This window comes from Salvelinus sp. IW2-2015, linkage group LG14 (assembly GCF_002910315.2).
Source record: "Salvelinus sp. IW2-2015 linkage group LG14, ASM291031v2, whole genome shotgun sequence".
Taxonomy (NCBI): domain Eukaryota; kingdom Metazoa; phylum Chordata; class Actinopteri; order Salmoniformes; family Salmonidae; genus Salvelinus; species Salvelinus sp. IW2-2015.
Window position 1 is genome coordinate 13,050,340 of NC_036854.1, and position 23,451 is coordinate 13,073,790.

The window sequence follows — 23,451 nt, forward strand, 5'->3', positions numbered from 1 at the left end:
AGTCAAACGCAGGAGAGCAGAACTTGGTAAATAGCCGGAGCCGTTTAATTAACATAACTACCGGCATACAAAAACAACAAACACATGGGCACAAAACCCGTATCGCACCAGTCACACAATGCACACATACTTACAATAAACAATTCCCGACAAGGACATGGGGGAAACAGAGGGAACATATACAACATGTAATTAGGGAATTGAAACCAGGTGAGTGTGAAAACAATACAAAACAAATGGAACATGAAAAATGGATCGGCGATGGCTAGAAGACCGGTGACGTCGACCGCCGAACACCGCCCGAACAAGGAGAGGAACCGACTTCGGCAGAAGTCGTGACACCGCCCAGGCAAGCTGAGCAATCGGGGGAGAAGGGCCTTGGTCAGGGAGGTGACCAAGAACCCAATGGTCACTCTGTCAGAGTTGTAGAGTTCCTCTGTGGAGATGGGAGAACCTTCCAGAAGGACAACCATCTCTGAGGCACTCCACCAATCAGGCCTTTATGGTAGAGTGGCCAGACGGAAGCCACTCTTCAGTAAAAGGCACATGACAGCATGCTTGGAGGTGCCAAAATGCACCTAAAGACTCTCAGACCATGAGAAACAAGATTCTCTGGTTTGATGAAACCAAGATTGAACTCTTTGGCCTGAATGCCAAGCATCACGTCTGGAGGAAACCTGGCACCATCCTTACGGTGAAGCATGGTGGTGGCAGCATCAGGGACTGGGAGACTAGTAAGGATTGAGGCAAAGATTAACAGAGAAAAGTACAGAGAGATCCTTGATGAAAACCTGCTCCAGAGCGCTCAGGACCTCAGACTTGGGTTGAATGTTCACCTTCCAACAGGACAACGACATAGCAAAGACAATGCAGGAGTGGCTTCCGGTCAAGTCTCTGAATGTCCTTGAGTAGCCCGGACTTGAACCTGATTGAACAACTCTGGAGAGACCTGAAAACAGCTGTGCAGCAATGCTCCCCATCTAACCTGACAGAGCTTGAGAGGATCTGCAGAGAATGGGAGAAAATACAGGTGTGCCAAGCTTCTAGCGCCATACCCAAGAAGACGTGATGATGTAATCGCTGCCAAAGCTGCTTCAACAAAATAAGTGTCTGAATACTTATGTAAATTTGTTTTTTATTTGTAATAAATTAGCCCAATTTTTTTTTTTWATGGTTTTGCTTTGTCATTATGGGGTATTGTGTGTAGATTGATAAGGGGAAAAAAACGAATTTAATAAATTTTAGAATAAGGCTGTAAAGTAACAAACTGTGGAATAAGTCATGGGGTCTGAATACTTTCTGAAGGCACTGTATATATCCATTGATTCTTGAAGAATATAACTTATAAATGCCTCATGAGCTTAGTTCCATTTTCACACTCCATGAGAACCCAAAATATAAGCTTGTTTTTCTCCAATGTTTGTAAACATTGCAAATGTAACACTATATGGCCTCATAACATGGTTAACATTTTGATATCATGGATGGTCAGTCCTTGCATCGATAGCTCTGTCTATTAATCTGAGAGTGGTTACTTTTCTCCAGTCCCATCCCTCAGCTTTTTACCAAAACAGAGGCAGACGACCGTTTTATTTTTGTTTCATCTGTGGATTTGCCCTTTAAACAGCTGGATATTATCAAGATATCAAAGTGTCACCAACTAAAAGGTTAACAATAGGGCCTATGGCAAATACAGCATGTGGCATACATTTTTCACATGTACTGTAAATAGCACTTTTCAGTATTGCTCAAAGCATGCCATTTCATGAGCGCAGCATTTGTTTTTCAACTGGAATCAATGAGCCCAATCAGTCCTCCATGACAACAGAATCATAAACAATAGAGTAGGGCTGGCTAATAAGTCCTTAGTTTTGGGGTTATGCTGAGGTAAAACAATGTGGTTAATCTATACTTCCATATTTCCAAGTACTATTCTTGAAGATCAAGGGGTATAACATTTATTGGAATGACTGGAATTCTGATAGACTTGGTTATTAATGTAAAGATATAATTTAATCGTATTATTATATGTAGTAGAAAGCGATGGGTTAGAAGAAGCTTACATAACCAACCCGTAAAGTAAAATTTTACAAAAATATATGGCCAGCTATGTAAAGTTTAACATTGATTTACCCTGCAATAGATGTCGTTCAATTGGTAACATACATTTTTGTCTTCTTCTAATGGCTCTGAAGGGGAAAGTAATCTCAAAGTAACTGAATGTAATCAGGTTATGTTACTGAGTTTGGGTAATCCAAAAGTTGTTACTGATTACAATTTTGTACAGGTAACTAGTAATGGATTACATTTAGAAAGTAATCTACCCAACCCTGGCCAAACCCCGCAGCACACACACACACACACACACTTACAAGCACCGACTGATCAATGGACTGCTGAATGTATTTATTTTTTTAMCTTGCTTTGTTTGCTCTTTTCCATATTATGTCTCTCTGATAAACTACCCATCGAAAAGGCTGAAAATAGCCCATATTAATAGATGCAGCCTTATAAATAAGGTTAATGAAATCAATAACTTGCTAACGTCAGATAACATTCATATACAGTATAAGGCATTTCTGAGACTCACTTAGATAATTAATTTGATGATACAGCAGTAGCAATACAAGGATATAACATCAATAGAAGAGACAGGAATGCTTATGGGGGAGGTGTTGCTGAGCCATATCTTTGTAATGCTTAGAGATCTTATGTCAAGTGCTGAGCCATATCTCTGTAATGCTTAGAGAAGATCTTTGGCAAGTGTTATTGAATTGTTGTGGTTGCAGGTTCACTTGGCACATCTAAAGCCTTTTCTTTTCGGGTGTTGCTATAGGCCACAAAGTGCTAACAGTCAGTATCTAAATAATATGTGTGAAATGCTTGATAGTGTATGTGACGTAAACAGAGGTCTACTTTCTTGGGGACCTGAATATTGACTGGTTTTCATCAAGCTGTTCGCTCAAGAGGAAGCTTCTCACTGTAACCAGTGCCTGTAATCTGGTTCAGGTTATTAATCAACCTACCAGCAGTGTTGTAAAGTACTTAAGTAAAAATACTTTAAAATACTACTTAAGTAGTTTTTTTGGTTATCTGTTCTTTACTTTACTATTTATATTTTTGCCTACTTTTTCTTCACTACATTCCTTTAAGAAAATATTGTACTTTTTACTCCATACATTTTCCTCGACACCCAAAAGTACTCGTTACATTTTGAATGCTTAGCAGGKCAGGAAATTAGTCCGATTCACACACTTATCAACCGAACATCCCTGGTCATCCCTACTGCCTCTGATCTGGTGGACTCAGTAAACCCACATGCTTCGTTTGTAAACGATGTCTGAATGTTGGAGTGTGCCCGTGGCTTTCCGTAAATAAATAAAAAACAAGAAAATGGTGCCATCTGGTTTGCTTAATATAAGGAATTTGAAATTATTTATACTTTTTCTTTTGATACTTAAGTATATTTTTCAACCAAATACTTTTAGACTTTTACTCAAGTAGAATTTTACTGGGTGACATTTACTTGAGTCATTTTCTATTTAGATATCTTTACTTTTACTCATGTATGACAGTTGGGTACTTTTTCCACCACTGCCTACCAGGGTGTTTACAAAAACTACAGGAACAAGATCATCCACATGTATTTGTCACGTTCGTCATATGAATCGGACCAAGGTGCAGATCTCGGGTCAGGGCGTGACAGTACCCACCCCCCCCCCCCCCAAAAAGTGCGGACTCCCGGCCGCAAACCTGAACCTATAGGGGAGGGTCTGGGTGGGCATCTACCCTTGGTGGCGGCTCTGGTTCTGGACGCCGCCCCCCCTCTTTACGCTGATCCCTCCGCCTTTGTAGAACCGGACCGTGGATCTGTCGCCGGAAGCTCTGGACTGGGTATTGTCGCCGGAAGCTCTGGACTGGTACTGTCGCCGGAAGCTCTGGACTGGGTACTGTCGCCGGAAGCTCTGGATTGGGTACTGTCGCCGGAAGCTCTGGACTGGTTACTGTCGCCGGAAGCTCTGGATTGGGTACTGTCGCCGGAAGCTCTGGACTGGGTTACTGTCGCCGGAAGCTCTGGACTGGTACTGTCGCCGGAAGCTCTGGACTGGGTACTGTCGCCGGAAGCTCTGGACTGGGAACTGTCGCCGGAAGCTCTAGACTGTGGAAGCACACTGGAAACCTGATGCGTTGTGCGGAACTGGTGGTACCAGGCTGGGGACACGCACCTCAGGGCGAGTGCGGGGAAGAGGCACAGGCCGTACTGGACTGTGGAAGCGCACTGGAGGCCTGATGCGTGGTACCGGAACTGGTGGTACCGGGCTGAGGACACGCACCTCAGGGCGAGTGCGGGTGAGGAGGCACAGGACGTACTGGACTGTGGAGGCGCACTGGAGATCTAGAGCGTAGAGCTGGCACAATGCGTCCTGGCTGGATGCTCACTTGAGGCCGGCAAGTGCGAAGAGCTGGAATAGAGCACACCGGGCTATGAATGCGAACTGGAGACACCGTGCGCATCACTGAATAACACGGTGTCTGACCAGTCACACGCTCCCCAGCACGCCCGCTCTGCAGCACTCTTAATGCTAGCACCTCTCTCCGGAATCTTGCATCCGACTCCCTGACTGGCTCTGGTTCACTCCTCGGCTCCGCCGACTGCTCCATGTGCTCCCCCCCAAAAAATTATTGGGGTTTCTGTGGCCTACCTCGTTGGTATAACTCCTCGTAATATCGCCGTTCCGCTTTTGCTGCCTCTTTATCCTCCTTCGGAAGGCAATACTCCCCAGCCTGCGTCCAGGGTCCTGCTCCATCCAAAATCTCCTCCCAGGTCCATTCCTCCTGAACACGCTGCTTGGTCCATTTATGGTGGGTTCTTCTGTCACGTTCGTCATATGAATCGGACCAAGGTGCAGCGTGGTATGCGTACATTCTTCTTTAATGGAAGCTTCTCTAATTTCAAACATGTAAAGTGTGGTGTACCGCAGGACAGCTCTTTAGGCCCTCTACTCTTTTTCTATTTTTACCAATGACCTGCCACTGGCATTAAATAAAGCATGTGTGTCCATGTATGCATGATAATTCAACCATATACGCAGCAGCAACCACAGCTAATGAAGTCACTGAAACCCTTAAAAAATAGTTGCATTTTGTTTTGGAATGGGTGGCCTGTAATAAACTGGTCCTGGACATCTCTAAAACTAAGAGCATTGTATTTGGTACAAATCATTCCCTAAGCTCTAGACCTCAGCTGAATCTGGTAGTGAATTGTGTGACTGTTGAACAAGTTGAGGAGACTAAATTACTGGGTGTTACCTTAGACTGTTAATTGTCATGTTCAAAACATATAGATTCAATGATTGTAAAGATGGGGAGAGATCTGTCCATAAAAAAGAAATGCTCTGCGTTTATGACACCACATTCCAAAAAGCAAGTTTAATGCCAGTTTGTCTACAAAGTAATCATTTATATTTTAAAACCTCTTAGATGTAATAGCAAAATGTTGATTTCCGCCTAAATAGACAAACCCAAAAGTAACTGCTATTCATGTGTAATTACATGATTCTGACATTCCAAAACTTGGTATATTTAGACAGAAGACATCTGAGGAAATTAACAGAAGATAGAAGTTACATAGTTCAGAATACACAAGATCAAGCACACAGAGTTTTTAGGTTTTTTATTTTGAAAGTAATCTTTCATTGACAAGCTATAACTGAATAATTGATGCCTAGAGCTGGAAACACATCAGATCGCTTCCACAACATGTGAACAACATCAGAAAAAAATGGGATTGATGGACCTAACAACTAGAAATGGGCAGATGTTTTAGTAAGTGGTGTCAGGTATGGTCACCGAACGTTTCCAAGTGTCCCTAAACCTGTCAAAAGTGGCATATGTCTGTAAATTAGATAATTCTAGTGCTATTACATATTTGCAATCCCTAAATGCATTTTTTTCAGTATAAAAACTATTTCTACCATATCAACCTCACTCAAACATTGTGGTGGTGTTATGGGGTATCCAGGGTACATTCGAGTGTCCTTTCAAACTCTCCAAAGTGCCCGAATGTGGTAATTACATTGTTTTTGCCCACTGGATGTGCCTAAAAGTTATTGTTCACTATAAAAACAACATTTATACAACACCAATGTCTCTCAAACATTGTGGTGTTGTCGGGGAACATACAGGGGATATCCAAGTGTTTTCATCATATTTTTAATGCYCAAAGATATAGTCACTCGGTGTACATTCGATGTTGCCATTAAGTCATACATCATCAGATAGCGCTGATAATAGGCTAGATTTGTTCCTAKCAACATAAGGATTAATTGCATACCCCCCATGTAGCGATAGCTCAAACACAGACCAAATTGAAGCTTACCTTGTAAGATATTTGCTGTTTGGTGAAAATGTGTAAAATAAACATTTTGACTCTCTGGGCTGGTGATCAATAACGGTAACGTTAGGTCACAGGCAGACAAATAAGACATCCTCATGATCTGTGCAGTCCCGGGTTTCGGTGTGAATCAACGTATTCCGTGTTAATTTCATTTATGCTTCACAACGCTAAAAGAAATGGAAGTAAAAGCCATCTTGAAATGAAGTCATTGGCTCGGCCTGCTGTTATACATTCGTGTGCCCATAAATGGTAGTAAATCACACCGAAGATTTTAAGGCACAGATCAATAGCCAAGATACTCAGCTTTCCGCAGACACTCTGCTTTTGCAGATATGGGCTACCATTCTCATATCAGACTGAATTGAATAAAAATCAAATAGGGTCCCCAAATATGGGGACTTTACATTTAAGAGGTTTTTTAAATTCACGTCTCCATCTCAACCACAAATCTAAGTTAAAGAATAGGACTAAGTCAAAACTTTAAATGCACTTTAAATAAAGTTTGACTTGATTTAGTCCTATTCAAATACTATATAGGCATTAATATCATCACTGATGATATATGAGTGATAAATATGGTAATTTAATTTGCTCTGTTAAACCTTCCCTTTGGAATGACTTCGATATCAACAGTGAATCTAATTCATTTTTAAGTGGAGATCTCTCAACAATCGTTCTCACGATAGCACATTGGTAATAGTCAGTGACAAACATCCTATATCAGCAGATTTGGGATTGGTTAAAACCCTGGACGGGAGACCAAAGGGTAGCTGTAGATACATCAGTTCTCCAGTAGGAGGTGCTGCCCAGATTGTTTTTTTTCTGATATTAGCTATAACTTTGAAGATCTGATGTTGTTTTAAAGTTACAAATTCCACACGTTTTATACAAGGGTTGTCTGTTGAAATGTGGTTACTATTATGACATAATCCTGTGATTGAAAGTTATTTACTTTTTCTGAATCCAATGTATTTTCCTCGTAGATTCCGAGTCACAATACGTTGACAGATTAAGTTGAAACAACGTTGATTCAACCAGTTTGTGCCCAGTGGAATAGTACTTACTTCTGATAAATACATTTTATAAGTAAATACAAACAACTGAAAGCAAACATGCTCAGTACCCCATATATAAATGTTTTAGTAAGTACAGTGACAACTATCCCCTTCACACTGTATATCAACCTTCAGACAATCAAATAAACTACGAGAGAGAGGGGGCAACAATCTGTCCCTGGCTCAGAAGGCCCTCAGAGTTCAACTGCCCCATTACCCAAGGCTCCAGAGTGTCCCATTGTTGCAAAAGACAACACATCGCGGCAGAGCCCAGCACAGCTGTCCAAGCTGTAAGAGAATACCCGGCCACACTAAACCACAGCATCAATCTCCAGGAAGCTGACAAGCGCTATGCCCACCTGTTCATCAGAGCTGACCGCAGCCAAGCAGTGTCCTGGCCAGCATCGAGCCTATGTGTGTCACAACCAGTAGCATGTCAGCGTCAACCCTAGTCCCTGTGTTGTTTTCCCCCTTCACTTCACACCACGTTTGCCCGCCGCTATAATGCCAACCTGCACGGCTCTGTCACAGAAGTTGTTGTAGGTAACAGCCAACATAGCTCACACATTTGTCTTACATGAGATGACWCCACCAGATCATGTTTTTGATATGTTATGTTTCACTTATAAATGTTCATTTATAAATCTTAACTTAGAATTAAAAGTTTAGCAGGCTGTTGTTATAGTTCCTGAACTAGACATTCACAGCAAATTGAGCCTCATGTTTGTAGCTAAGATGGTAAGACGGTTTTCCTGAATGGGCCCAACAGCAAGACTTAAAATCCCTATGGAGTATGAATGAAGACTATAAATCCAGTTGCATACAGTACCAGGGAGCTGCCCAGTAACAGCTGACAGAGCGGGGTGTGACTGTGCTGCATGGTTTAGGTTGACATTAAAAATCACATTGAATCAGCGTCCCTGATCCCCCTGCCCATAAACCATAAACTCTGTGTACAAGACGTAACATCACCTATATGTTTCCTATGTACCACAGGAGGTACTGTATGTGCAACACTGATATTGAGTTACACATGTAGGATCTTAATTTGATCACTCTTTTGTTGGTGAGAATTTTCTTGTAAAGCAGGAAATGCAAACTTGTAGTGTATTTGAGTTTGAAAAAGGCTTCTAAAGTTTGCAGTTTCCACTTTGAAAAAGTCATACTTCATTTGCCCTAATGGAAAATGTATCGACCCCTACAAAAATGTCCATTAATTATAATCCACATAATAATAAACATTTCATGTTGCTGCAGGATAATTTTTCTTCTGTAGTAAAATGGTTCAAATGAACATCCTACATCTCTACATCATATGCCATACATGTATTCAAGAGCTTGGGACTATAAGGTTTTTATCTGCATTTTTGTCAAAAAGTAGTTATTGACATATCCTTGACCTGTTCAATGTTCTCTACCTACACAGTACTCTAAATACCCCAATTCATTTTGTTAAGTTCTAAAAAATACTATATAAAAATTGCTGACACCATTCAAACCAATGAGGATTCTGAACTTTGATGACATTTATCTCAGAATCATCTTTTTGCAGATAGAACCTTATAGTCCCAAGCTRTCGTATTGTCATAAGCTCTTAAATCTTTCTTGCACTAAACAAACATGTCAGTTGTTTGTGCTCTTTACTCTACATATCAAACCTATGTAATAATTAGCTCTTCTGACGAGTACTGCTCTCATATTGAGGGCGATCATCTACATCTGTAATTTTGGCATTCAGATATGTTTTCCTCAAATAAACCCCTAACAAACAAAGACAAATCCACTTTAAACTACTCTATTCTAGTCTAACCTCCCAGACCTTCTCTGTTTCTATCAGTTACCTGTCAGGCTCTATCCTTGCTCTCAGCACACCTCACCTTCACACCTCACCTTCACACCTCACTTTTACACCTCACCTTCACACCTCACCAATCTCTTCTCATCCCCTACTCTTTCTGCCCCGTCTCTGCTCTTTTGTTCCCCCTCCCTCTTTTCCGCTCTGACTGTTGAGCTCCCCGCCCCACCCCCCCATCCCTTCCCAAAGCCCCCCACCCCAGGGGCACAACACTAATGGTAGAGGGGCTTGGACCTAGGCTCTTAGGGGTGCCAGAGCAGGAAGTTGGGGGGTTTCATGTTACCTGGCCAGGTAAGACCATGTTTGTTTACCATTATCACAGCAAGTCCGGAGGTCATGGGACATGAAAAAGTGCGGTGACTTTGGAGAGTGAAGAATTGTTGACATTTGGAATAGCTGATACCTAATCCTGGCATTGTGTGGGATCCAGCACTCTAGCTCCCCGGCTCTCAACATTCCTCACAACACCATGGACAGACAGTGCAAGTCTAAAGGTGTGTCAGAGGCCCTTTTTTCTGTCTGTGTTCCGCTATGGTCCTCACACCTACAACAACACCATCATGCATGCACACACTTACACACGCACGCAAACACATTGTTTGTTTCTTGTACATGACTTAATTACAGCAACAAACGGAAATCAACATATCTATGCCGGAGTGCTCCAGTAGCATGGCAAACTTCCATTCCCATCATGTATTCAGTTCAAAGTCAATTGTTGCACACTCAGTTTATCACTAAATGGAACCATGTCTGTCAGACAAGGTCTACCTCTTTTAGAAGGGAGATATACTACTACTCTCAAAACGCATAGTTCAAAGAATATGGTGCCCTGTGCAGACGCAGCGTCCATCATCTTAAAAATAAAGTGATTGCAATTGATGGGAACAATTTATCCTACAGATATGACTTGACACAGACATTTTGGCGGAGGGAGCTCTTCCAGAGGTCAAGCTTTCACTGCCCCTGAGAGCTTCTGAAACAGCTGGGCCGGAGGACGTGGTGGCTGTTCCCCTGTAGCATGGCACACTGGACGGACGGGGCCACAGAGTCTCGTAAATCAGGCCGACCAAGAGGGTACTGTAGTGCCAGCCATCTTAGACCCTCTCACACCATCTGAACTGCTGCCCTGTTTGTGCCTGATGTCACCGAACTAACAGAGCGAGGTACAAGTGTGTTACTTCGGGGCTCCATCCCTTGATGTGCTAACTATGGTAGTGTGTGCTTCTCTGTCCTTGGAGGCGGTGAGTATAAGTAGAGATGGTCAGAATGCACCGAGGGGGGTGTATGAAATAGGAGCACTGCACAGTATAAACTCAAGTTCGCTCATATGAGTATGATTTATGTAACCAGCTGCTTCTCTATGAAAACCAGAGTTTTCCATCTCAATCTGCCATCTTCATTTGCAGGAATGAAGGGTCCCTTTAATCCTGGGGCTCAATGAGTGGCACATCACTTTAAAAGCTGCCTCAAACTATATCCCACTGGGCGGTTGTCCTCTGTATACATACATTTTAAAAGGGGAGTAATCACACCAAGCAAGGGAATTCAATCTGAGCTCTAGGATTAACTGAAAACTGAGATTAAARGTATTTGGCTAAGGTGTATGTAAACTTCCGACTTCAACTGTACACAAATACATACATACAGTACATACATTCAAACATAACATACACAGATAAATACTTTTTTTTTTTAAAGAACAAAAACGAAGAAACAGTAGGCATTTGAACCCAGTCTGGCACAAAGAGAAGATTATACACAATCTATATACACACGTATCATTTACCACATAGAGGCTAKATATTTGTGCAATTTAATTATAGGTAGCCCTTTGTCTTTTATTCCAGGCTTTATCGAAATATTCTGCAAACAGAAATACACAATGGACAAAAAAACATTTCAGTTTCTCCTCATCGCTCAGCAACACAATCCCAGAGTATATCTGGTGTGCTTTCTGGAATTAGAGCCAGCGTATGTCGTTGGAGAAAGGGCAATAGAGGATAAAATGAGTTTCATTCTCGATTTCTTTGAGGTCACAATAGTTACATAGACTTTCCTCTTCCATTTCACCACAATACCGACCTGTTTCAATACGCAGAGGCAATATCCCTGATCTTACCTGTTTCAATAAGCAGAGGCAATATCCCTGATCTCAAATCAAATCAAATTGTATTAGTCACACACGCCGAATACAACAGGTGTAGACCTTACAGTGAAATGCTTACTTACGAGCCCCTAACCAACAACGCAGTTAAAACAAATATGGATAAGAATAAGAAATACAAGTAACAAGTAATTAAATAGCAGCAGTAAAATAACAATAGCGAGACTATATACAGGGGGGTACCGGTACAGAGACAATATGCTTAGAAGCCTCTTGGACCTAGACTTGGCGCTCCGGTACCGCTTGCCGTGCGGTAGCAGAGAGAACAGTCTATGACTAGGGTGGCTGGAGTCTTTGACAATTTTTAGGGCCTTCCTCTGACACCACCTGGTATAGAGGTCCTGGATGACAGGAAGCTTGGCCCCAGTGATGTACTGGGCCATTCGCACTACCCTCTGTAGTGCCTTGCGGTCGGCGGCCGAACAGTTGCTATACCAGGCAGTGATGCAACCAGTCTGGATACTCTAGCTGGTGCAGCTGTAGAACCTTTTGAGGATCTGAGGACCCATGCCAAATTTTTTCAGTCTCCTGAGAGGGAATAGATTTTGTTGTGCGCTGTTCACGACTGTTTTGGTGTGCTTGACCATGTTAGTTTGTTGGTGATGTGGACACCAAGGAACTTGAAGCTCTCAACCTGCTCCACTGCAGCCCTGTCGATGGGAATGGGGGCGTGCTCGGTACTCTTTTTTCTTGTAGTCCACAATCATCTCCTTTGTCTTGATCACGTTGAGGAGGTTGTTGTCCTGGCACCACACAGCCAGGTCTCTGACCTCCTCCCTATAGGCTGTCTCATTGTTGTCAGTGATCAGGCCTACCACTGTTGTGTCATTAGCAAACTTAATGATGGTGTTGGAGTCGTGCCTGGCCGTGCAGTCATGAGTGAACAGGGAGTACAAGACGGGACTGAGCACGCACCCCTGAGAGGCCCCCATGTTGAAGATCAGCGTGGCGGATGTGTTGTTACCTACCCTTACCACCTGGGGGCGGCCCGTCAGGAAGTCCAGGATCCAGTTGCAGAGGGAGGTGTTTAGTCCCAGGGTCCTTAGCTTAGTGATGAGCTTTGAGGGCACTATGGTGTTGAACGCTGAGCTATAGTTAATGAATAGCATTCTCACATAGGTGTTGCTTTTGTCCAGGTGGGAAAGGGCAGTGTGGAGTGCAATAGAGATTACATTATCTGTGAATCTGTTGGGGCGGTATGCAAATTGGAGTGGGTCTAGGATTTCTGGGATAATGGTGTTGATGTGAGCCATGATCAGCCTTTCAAAGCACTTCATGGCTACAGACGTGAGTGCTATGGGTCGGTAGTCATTTAGGCAGGTTACCTTAGTGTTCTTGGGCACAGGCACTATGGTGGTCTGGTTAAAACATGTTGGTATTACAGACTCATGCTCGCAGTACATATCCTGGTAATCCGTCTGGCCCTGCGGCCTTGTGAATGTTGACCTGTTTAAAGGTCTTACTCACATCGGCTGCAGAGAGCGTGATCACATAGTCTTCTGGAACAACTGGTGCTCTCATGCATGTTTCAGTGTTATTTGCCTCGAAGCGAACATAGAATTAGTTTAGCTCGTCTGGTAGGCTCGTGTCACTGGGCAGCTCTCGGCCATGCTTCCCTTTGTAGTCTGTAATAGTTTGCAAGCCCTGCCACATCCGACAAGCGTCAGAGCCGGTGTAGTACAATTCGATCTTAGTTCTGTATTGATGCTTGACCTGTTTGATGGTTCGTCAGAGGGCATAGCGGGATTTCTTATAAGCTTCCGGGTTAGAGTCCCGCTCCTTGAAAGTGGCAGCTCTAGCCTTTAGCTCAGTGTGGATGTTGCCTGTAATCCATGGCTTCTGGTTGGGGTATGTACGTACGGTCACTGTGGGGATGACGTCATCAATGCACTTTTTGATGAAATCAGGAGTCAGATAGAGGATAGAGTTGTGGTCGGATTTACCAAATGGAGGGCGAGGGAGAGCTTTGTATGCGTCTCCGTGTGTGGAGTAACGTGGTCCAGAGTTTTTTTCCCCTCTGGTTGCACATTTAACATGCTGATTGAAATTTGGTKAAACGGATTTAAGTTTCCCTGCATTAAAGTCCCCGGCTACTAGGAGCGCTGCCTCTGGGTGAGCGTTTTCTTGTTTGCTTATGGCGGAATACAGCTCATTCAATGCTGTCTTAGTGCCAGCCTCCGACTGTTGTGGTATGTAAACAACTACGAAAAATACAGATGAAAACTCTCTAGGTAGATAGTGTGGTTTACAGCTTATCATGAGATACTCTACCTCAGGAGAGCAATAGCTCAAGACTTCCTTAGATATGGTGCACTAGCTGTTATTTACAAAAATACATAGTCCGCCACCCCTTGTCTTACCAGACGCCGCTGTTCTATCCTGCCGGTACAGCGTATAACCAGCCAGCTGTATGTTGATAGTGTCGTCGTTCAGCCATGGCTCCGTGAAACGTACGGTATTACAAGTTTGAATGTCCCTTTGGTAGTTTAATCTTGTGCGTAGGTCATCGATTTTATTCTCCAAAGATTGCACGTTTGCTAGTAGGGTGGAAGGATGTGGTGGTTTTTTCGATCGCCTACGAATTCTCAGAAAGCAGCCCGCCCTCTGGACCCTTTTTCTCTGCCTCCTCTTCACGCAAATCTCGGGGATCTGGGCCTCATCCTGAGAAAGCAGTATATCGTTCGAGTCGTGCTCGTCAGACTTGTTAAAGGAAAAAATTGATTCTGCCAGTCCGTGGTGAGTGATCGCAGTCCTGATGTCCAGAAGTTATTTCCGGTCATAAGGGACAGTAGCGGCAACATTATGTACAAAATAAGTAAAAAAATAAGTTACAAAAAACGCAAATAAACYAACAAAAAACACAATCGGTTGGAGACACGTAAAACGTCTGCCTTCTTCTCCGGCGCCATCTTACCTGTGCACATAGTGATCTCTTGCTTTTAGGTAGGTTATACATAATATGTCTCTCACACACAAATTCACCCTTAATCAAACAAAAGGTTCTCAATTTGGGTTTACGAATAATCTCCTCCACCCATTTTCTTCATATTGCATCAACAGTTGTTTTATGATCATATCTATGTCTCCCTTCATTTGGTTTTCGTACAGATGTTCACAGTCAGACTGTTGAAAAATTCAGACATTCCTGCTGAATAGTCCAGAACAGGACACAAGCATGTCTGATACAGTTTGGAACACATAGCATAACCAATATCTTTGAGTGTTTTTGTTTTCCATAAGAGCTCTACTTGCTGATTCGGCCAGGGCAGATGTTTCATATAGAAAGGTAATATGTTCATCAATAAAGAGACCCAAATACTTATAATTGCTAGTAAATTCAAGAATGTCTTCACCAAAACTGAAAAACACTTCTCTTAGTACCTGGTTTTCTAAAATGCATTATCTGTGTTTTCGTCTGGTTGATCATGAGTCTCCATCTTTAACAACAATTGTGTCACGACTTCCGCCGAAGTCGCCTCCTCTCCTTGTTCGGGCGGCGTTCTGCGGTCGACGTCACCGYCTTTCTAGCCATCGCCTCTCCATTTTTCCATTGTTCCATTTGTTTTCTTGTTCCCTGCACACCTGGTTTACATTCCCTAATCACACTGCATGTATTTATTCCTCTGTTCCCCCCCATGTCTTTGTGTGGAATTGTTTTTGTTATGTGTTTCATGTTACGCACCAGGCTGGTCTTTCCTCTGTATTCCACGAAGGATGTTTAATTGTTAAACATTTGCTTATTTTTGTGACTGTTTCGCGCCTTGCACTTTTTACCTTTGGCTGGAGGTTTTGACGCAGTGGCGTCTGTCTGTTTTATTGCCTCTGTGTCACGACTTCCACGGAAGGTAGTTCCTCTCCCTGTTCGGGCGGCGCTCGGTGGTAGACGTCGCCGGTCTACTAGCCATCACGATCCCTTTTTCCTTTTCTGTTTGTTTTGTCTTTGGTTCTTTTCACACCTGGTTTCATTTGCCTTAATTTCTGTGTATATATAGTTACCCTGTTGCCTGCCTAGGTTTGTGCGGGATTATTCTTTTATTGTGATGTGCTCGGTGATGTTATGCATCCATTTCTTGTTTTCACGGATTTATAAGAGTGTGTTATTGTCGGAGCTTTATTTGTTCCTCCGTGCGTTTGTACGGGTTCTCTGTTGTCGAGGGCGTTTAACTTTTTTGATTGTGCCATACCTGTGTTGGTGGACTTGCCAATTAAAGTACGCTTCTCAGACATCTCTGCTCTCCTGCGCCTGACTCCTAACGCAACATTATCACACTCTGCCTAATAAAGTGTGCGCCTGTTCACAACTCTCTGCTCTCCTGCACCTGACTTCTCCACCAGTAGCGCACAACCCTGACAAATTGACTGTATGTTTTCCAAGAACATTTGATTTATCCAGCAACAGACAGTTTTGGCTGTAAAGTATTGGCCAGCGATCACCACAGATATTTTTCAACACTCCCTAATTTTTCTTCTCTCCTTTAATGTCCCAKATTTCTGGTCAGTAATTGCAGATTTGTATTTATTATGGATGCCCATTAGCTGCTGCCTTCCTGAGGTCCAGCAAAATGAAGACAGTTATACATTTTAAAAACATTACAATACATTACAATACATAACAGATTTCACAACATATTAAGTGTGTGACAACATGATCATACATTTTGTGATTTGTTAATGTAGGTTGTCAATGACTTTGTTGATGCATGCATTTCACCAAGGCGCTCCAGTTCCAGAGAAACTCTTTGTGTTTGTGTGTAAATTCACATTTAGTTAGTCTCTCTTACGGTATACACTCCACAGGGGACGGTGACAGTCATTGTTGGCTAAAGTGGGAAGTTAAATAAAGCTATGGAATAAAACCAGTGATTTCTTCCTCTGGCGGCAGGTGGAAAGTCGATAACTTTGTGGCTGAAGTTCACAGCTCTGAAGCTTTAACTCTGCCATTGGCTGTTGGACTTGAAAGTGTGTTTTCCCCGTTCCCCCGTCCATTGTTTTAGACTCGTGTGTCCATCAAAACTCTTACACAAAGGTGCGTTAACAAATACTCTCTCCAATGTCAACAATTTGTCGTTGAGGCCTCATTCATGGTACAAGATCTTCTTTCACCTTCCAGTGACATTTCTTCAGTCGTTTGTAACCACAGACTTTGTTTCTCCCACCCAGAGGACTGTAGCGAAGCGTATTAGATATGCGAAGAATTCCCAGAACAAGACATGATGATTCCTTCCCATTGTTAGGAGTGTTCCAGCCCAGTTAACATGCAAACAGTGAGTGCTGCAGTGAAATAGGATATTCTCACTTAACACAGGTTTACTCCAAACTTCATAAATCAGTGCTGAGATGGAAGTGGAGTTCCCTGGCTGAAAAGTAAAAGTAAACACTTCTCCCCCACAGATTTTGAGTTCTTCTGTCTGTTTTTTCAAGTCCATCTAGACATGTAATTTCTATATTGATGAAATATAGGCGTTGTGTGTAGGCACGACAGAGTGGGCCAAAGCTTCTGTACGCACTCCAAAACAAATCTTTATTGGGTCTTCGATAATAAAGTCCAACTTGTGTAATGTTTATAAATGTAATTACACTGTGATGTTCTATAGTTAGTACGTTTTACATGATGAACGACATGCCTTCAGATCTACGTGAGTTCAAAATGGCATCAGCTCCTACACTCTGAAAAGACAAGTTTCCTGGAGTATGCTTTAGGGGTTCTTAAAATTGAAGCTGTGGAGTAACCCCCCTATAATGGATCCTCGAAGAACCTTTTGCGTTTTCTTTTTTTTAACTACCCCTACCTTCCCGTTATTATTATTATTAATAACATGCATAACAACAATAACACAATATTTCTGTTGTCAGTGTTTATTATGATTTTAGTGGCAAAGCAGAATAGAAAAATCCAAATATGAAGTAAACTCACAGCTGAGCACCAAGTCCAATGCATATATCCTCTGGCGTGTTGATGTTAATGTGCTGATGTTCTCCAAATCCATAGCCAGAATGATTTTCATCAGAGGTGTAAGGAGGTTGAAGTCTGTGAATCCCCAAAATAGTAATTATACAGATGTTTAACAAATTATACAGATGTTTAACATGCTCACAACAGTATTCATATCTTTGTTTTTGTGGTGAATGTGAATGYAAAAAAACTGTTTTGATAATGGTTTTCATACACATACCTCGTCCGTAATGTAGAGGCCTGTCACGCCCTGACCTTAGAGAGCCTTTTTATTTCTCTATTTGGTTAGGTCAGGGTGTGATTAGGGTGGGCATTCTATGTTTTCTATTTCTTTGTTTTTGGCCGAGTGTGGTTCCCAATCAGAGGCAGCTGTCTATCGTTGTCTCTGATTGGGAATCATACTTAGGCAGCCTTTTTTCCCACCTGTGTTTTGTGGGTAGTCATTTTCTGTTTACCTYACAGAACTGTTCGCTTTCGTTTTGTTACTTTGTTCGAGTGTTTCTTTGATCAATAAAATCATGAACACTTTCCACGCTGCGCTTTGGTCCACTCATTCCGACGAGAGCCGTTACAAGGCCTATGTGATTTTCATTGAAGAGGATAGGGAGGAGGATGGTACATGTTATTTGCATAACATACCAACACTAATTGAAATACCTTTGTATGCCTCCTTGTCTCTCCCTGCAGACACAAACAAAAAAGTAAACAGTTCAGTCATCTGCACCCAATACATCTAGCCTTCAACATATTCTTATAGCATGCATATTCTTACCTCTGTTGATTGATATCCATTGAATTGTGTCCATGTTCTGTTTTAGAAAGATTTGCACAAATATGAAAAGATAGATGGTATCATCATAAAACAATGTCAATTTAGATCATACAAGAGACAAACCTTAATTTAAATTGAGGAGATTTTTCAGTTAAGTGCCTGCACTTGCTGTCTTTTCAAATTCAAATCCAAATGTTTCAGTCGGGCAGTTAGGTTCCTGCAAGAACCCCCACCAACTAAGGAGGTTCCTCGATGAACCCCACTTCCTATGGGGTTCTTGGAAGAACATTTTGGGGGCAATTTTCAGTGCCAAGAACCCTAAGGTTCTTCAAAGAACTTTGAGGATCTTAGAAGAACCCTTGTTTTTAAAAGTGTATCACCATTTGTCTGCCATAAACCATTCTAAAGTAGACCCCAAAGGAGAATAGAGGTCCCCCACAGACCAGTTGACTAAAATGGTTTGGATGATCTTTTATCAGCTCTTATTTCAGGAACATCCTCTATCCACCTTGAGACATGGAATGTCAGTTTGAGGTCAAACTTAAGATAATACAGAGTCTTGGTAGAGGAGTAACCACTCTAGCTGTGTAGTACGTAGATGGATATGCTGAATTGCTGGCTTTAAAATACATTCAAATCAATAGCAGCCTAAATTAAATATTCACCTAAAAGCATGTTTTATAAAAAGTTTGCTCCATAGCACCATCAGGGGGTCTGATCTTTTTCAGCATGATGCTCCTGTATTGACATGGTTCCAAGTTCGCATTTGTAGTGCTTATGTTGACTAATGAGAAAAATGCCAATGGCCATGGTGTGAGAATCGCCAGCCATGTGGCACATGTGGATGGTCTGAATGTCATATAGAGCTGCTTTACAGCTCCAGCATTAGTGTGGTTGGCATTCCTCTACAACTAGGGAGAGGCGGTATCATACAAACTCCAACATCCGACTCCTTTGTTCAATGGTGGTGAAAGGGCCAAGTAGCAGGCATTACAACAGTAATACTATGACAGAGGCCCCAGGGTAATAACTGTCCCACCGGGAGGTTTTTGTCTGGCCCTTGACATTAATTAATTTCATGAGAAAATAATCTTCCCTAGCGATTTGTATCATCAAAGTTTTTTAATACAAAAGTGAGCTCACAGACACAGATGACGATATACTGTAGAAATCATTAACCTTATTAATTATTGAGATATATTGTGCGAGTTTCTCATGTTGTCAATAGTTGTCTTTTGGCCTGTGACCTTTTTAATGGCCCACTAATTAATATTGTTGACCATCAGTGCATTACAGAGGTCCATGATTGATTTTTCCTTTCTTCCATAAACAGCCTCCATGAATTAATTTGAACCGTTGACAGCAGCTAGTCCATACATTTTTTTATTTTAAATTTCACCTTTATTTGATGGATTCCTGAGCCATGAAGAAAGACAAAGAAAGAAACAGAGGCTAAAGAGATGACATGCTATAATGGTGGTCATGAGGGCTCCTCGCAAAACAAGATGAATGGAGTTGAAAATAAGACATTACTGCGACACATGGCTGCATGTAGCACATTACCAGTATCTCAGGTGGTACATGTAAGTGATCCTGTCTTGAGTTTGGGGAGAGACCGAGCCATATACTCTACCCAGTAGGACTATGACGGAGACAAGGCTGAACGTGACTTGATTAACATTCATCTGAGCTGTGGAACGCTGCCGCTGCAAAGAGAGAACCGACTGTGGCAATGCGAGCATGGCAGTGCGTGTGATGGTGAAGCTGAGTCTGTGTGATAGACCGTGCTTGACTTGGGCAGGAGGTCACCGGAGCTGAGTACCGGCACCTCCAATGCTTGAGCTCCTGTTCCTCTTACGGAATATTAGCTCAAAAGTATTGTGGAGCTCCTGCATCTAAATATAAACAGTAGCAGCACTCAAAATTAGTACAGGCACCTATTTCAGTACAAGTCAAGCATTGGCGATAGATCACACTATGCCTAATTCATGGACTAAATAAAAAACATAATGCCTTCTGCCATTTAGCCTGGCATGTGTTTAGAATCATATTTCAACTCTCGGAGGTTATATTACAAGGCAAGCCTCGCTCCAACTGTGCAGGATGGAATATCCCAGATGCACTTTTTAATTCTGAGGGTAATGATATTCTCAAACAAATGTAAATAGTGACAATGGTTTATTTGCATGGTTGTGACAAACCCCTACAGGTTTATGTCATTTTAAGCACACATGCTAAACTGATGTGTTGATGCATACCTTCTATGTTGGCAAGCACAAATAAACTGTCCACAGTGTAGGTGCACATTTTATGAGACCATAGTGAGAAGGCCAGTGTAGGAACATTTTCTTACTTGAGTATGTATGCATATGATAGCCTACCAATCACTGTAGAAGTGATATACTTCTTTGCATATTGAAGAAGCCTAAAGTAATTAATATGCACAGTGATCAAAATGTCTTATGGTAGGCAGTGACGAGTTTTCATGGATGTCAAGGGAAGCCAYGCTTCCCCAAATACTTGACCAAGAAAAAAATATATATAAAAGAATTTTAATCTCTCTGTGTTTTCATAATTTTCYGTCAATTCGCAAGTGGCTGAATCCCACCTGAGAAATCATCCCAGAGAGGGAAACTGCGCAGTTCTGTCTCAGTATGTGTAGCCCATGTATCTGATTCTGTTTGGAACAAAAMAGTATGACATGTTGCCTCACTAGCATTTGATTGATTGATGCCAGTAAGCAGTTGGCCTCCCTTGATAATTAAAAAAGATATATATTAGCCAATCAGCGTTGAACTGAGCTCAACTGTGGGTTGTCCTGGCGCAGCAAATGCCCCCCAAGGGAGGCCAGTTCGGATTTGGCTTCACACCAATCAAATCACATCCTAAGCTAAACATCTTCATTGTCAGAAAAACGTGTCTGATTCTGGTCTGCTTGTGTTTATGTCCTGCAGTAGCTAGCTTGCTAAATTGTCGCTTTTCCTAAACCATGGATGGAGATGGGGATTTGGACTGGTGGTTTTGACTAAATTCTCTGTACAGGCCAATGATTATGATGGCAATTCTGATCTAACCATAAATTCATWTATTTTGTCACTGGCATGAGACAATTGAAGTTCAATATGTAGCCTAGATGTAGCTTAGTAGGCTCACATTAARTAGCTAGCTAACTTAGCTGGTTAATTTTTGACCATGCGAGGAAGTTAAGCTAACAAACATTTTAGCTAGGTAGCCTATGAAAACTAAAAGCATACTGTAGGACAGAGCCATAAACCGTTTTTCCAACCTGAAAGAGAGGAGGATGGGATTGGCATTCAACCAGTCTACAAGTAGGATGAGTCAACTATTTTGTAATTTTTTTAAACTTGCGCACGCACACATACACAGACAGAAATAAGTACCATGGACATAATATTTAGCAACATTGATTGGACTAAATTGTTTTTGGTATCTTTAATTTTGTTTTCAGTGTACTAAACGAAGCATATATAGCTTTGCTGATTTGATGTTTAAATGCTTAAGTTGAGATGGTGCTGGAATAGCGGAGGCAGTGCTCCTGTTGTCTTTGTGCTGACTTGCGGTAACTCCGTGGTAGCTCATTGTCCCACAGAGGCTGAAGGTCATGCACAGTGACAACTGGAGCCAGATCAGACACTCCATAAATGGTGTTTTTAGGATAATGTTAATGACAGCTCCGCTCGATCTCTATAGCAACCAAAAACGTACGAGTTCCTGCTTTCAGTGTATGTGTTAACCTCACAAATATTCCTAATAGCGACACGAAAGCGTATCCAGTGTCCCGTCGTGTGTTCCGAGGACCAGCCTGCTCGCACGCTTTGCAACAGGTCCGAGTCAGACATGTGGTGCCGACGGCATGGGAACAAGACTCGCGTTTTCCATATGCACAGTTCTGGGTGGCACACTCAAACAAAACATTGGTCTGTTATTGCCTACACACCAATCTATTATGCTATGCCCTTTTTTTCATAGTAGGCTATGTATCCCATTTAAACAAGCATTGTTTTTACCCATGATGTCGCTGAATAGCCCACACTTTGATGTTAGGCTACCAATAATGTTATAAGAACACACACACTAATAGATTTAAAACGCATCAATAATTTTTCACTTAGCCTAGATGTAGTAATTAATTGACCCAAACAATGCATGTGGCCTATTTTACCTGCCAATTGCACATCATCCCATCAACTGCTAAAAACACAAATGTCTCTGAAAATATTCCTTTGTTAGAGGTTCTCCGGGGAGTGAGAGACCCTCCACCTCTCTCTTGTCATTCATCACTTTTGTCAGAAGCTGATATTAATCTACAGCTGTCCAGTGCTAAACTGGAACACAACCAAGAAAGGGAACACATGACGGCAGCATCACACTTTCTTTTGTTTGGATTTGTTGGAAAGGTCTTTTCTTCCACCTATTTCCTTTTCAGCCCCCTGACTCTTATGACCGTTCCATTGCTTTTTCTCCCGCCGATCATTAAGTTATGTGTTAATTGTGGCCTGTTTGTATGTAGTCTTTTGTATGTCTTCAAGGAGAAAAGTATGTCCATGGAGAAAATAGAGACGGCGTTGAATATCGTGAAAGAAATATCCCTGGCCTCTTACATTTGAGTCATTTAGCGGACGCTCTTATTCAGAGTGACGTACAGTTAAAGCATTCAWCCTCAGATAGCTAGGTGGGACAACCACATATCACACTCATAGTCCATTTTTCCTTAATAAKGTAGCTCTTCAAGAACATCTTACTTGAATGTTCTTGAATAGTATTCTTCCAGACAAGGTCAAATACTATTCTGTACAAATACTTCATAGACTTTTGCTGGTGTTCGGTATTGACTGCCCTTTAGAAATATGTCTTTACATTGACAAGTTGAAGCATCAGCATTCAGTATCTACAAGAGAATGATTTAAGATGAATGCAAACCCCAGTACGCTGACAATGCATTAGTGGAAGGTAAAAATTGAACACCGAAAGGAAAAATCCACCCCAAAACTATCTTTTGGTATTTGTTTCATTAGTCCATTGTTGTCATATGATGCAAAACACAGCATCACATGATGCAAATTGCATCATAGGGGATGATTTCTATATTTTGAAGGTTACATATCTTGAGAACTTGATTGCTGATAAGCAAAACATTTTTGTCAACAATGGACTAATGAAACAAATACCAAAAGATCYTTTTGGGGTGGAATTTTCCTTTAAGTTGTGCTTGCAGATGGCTGAACGATATC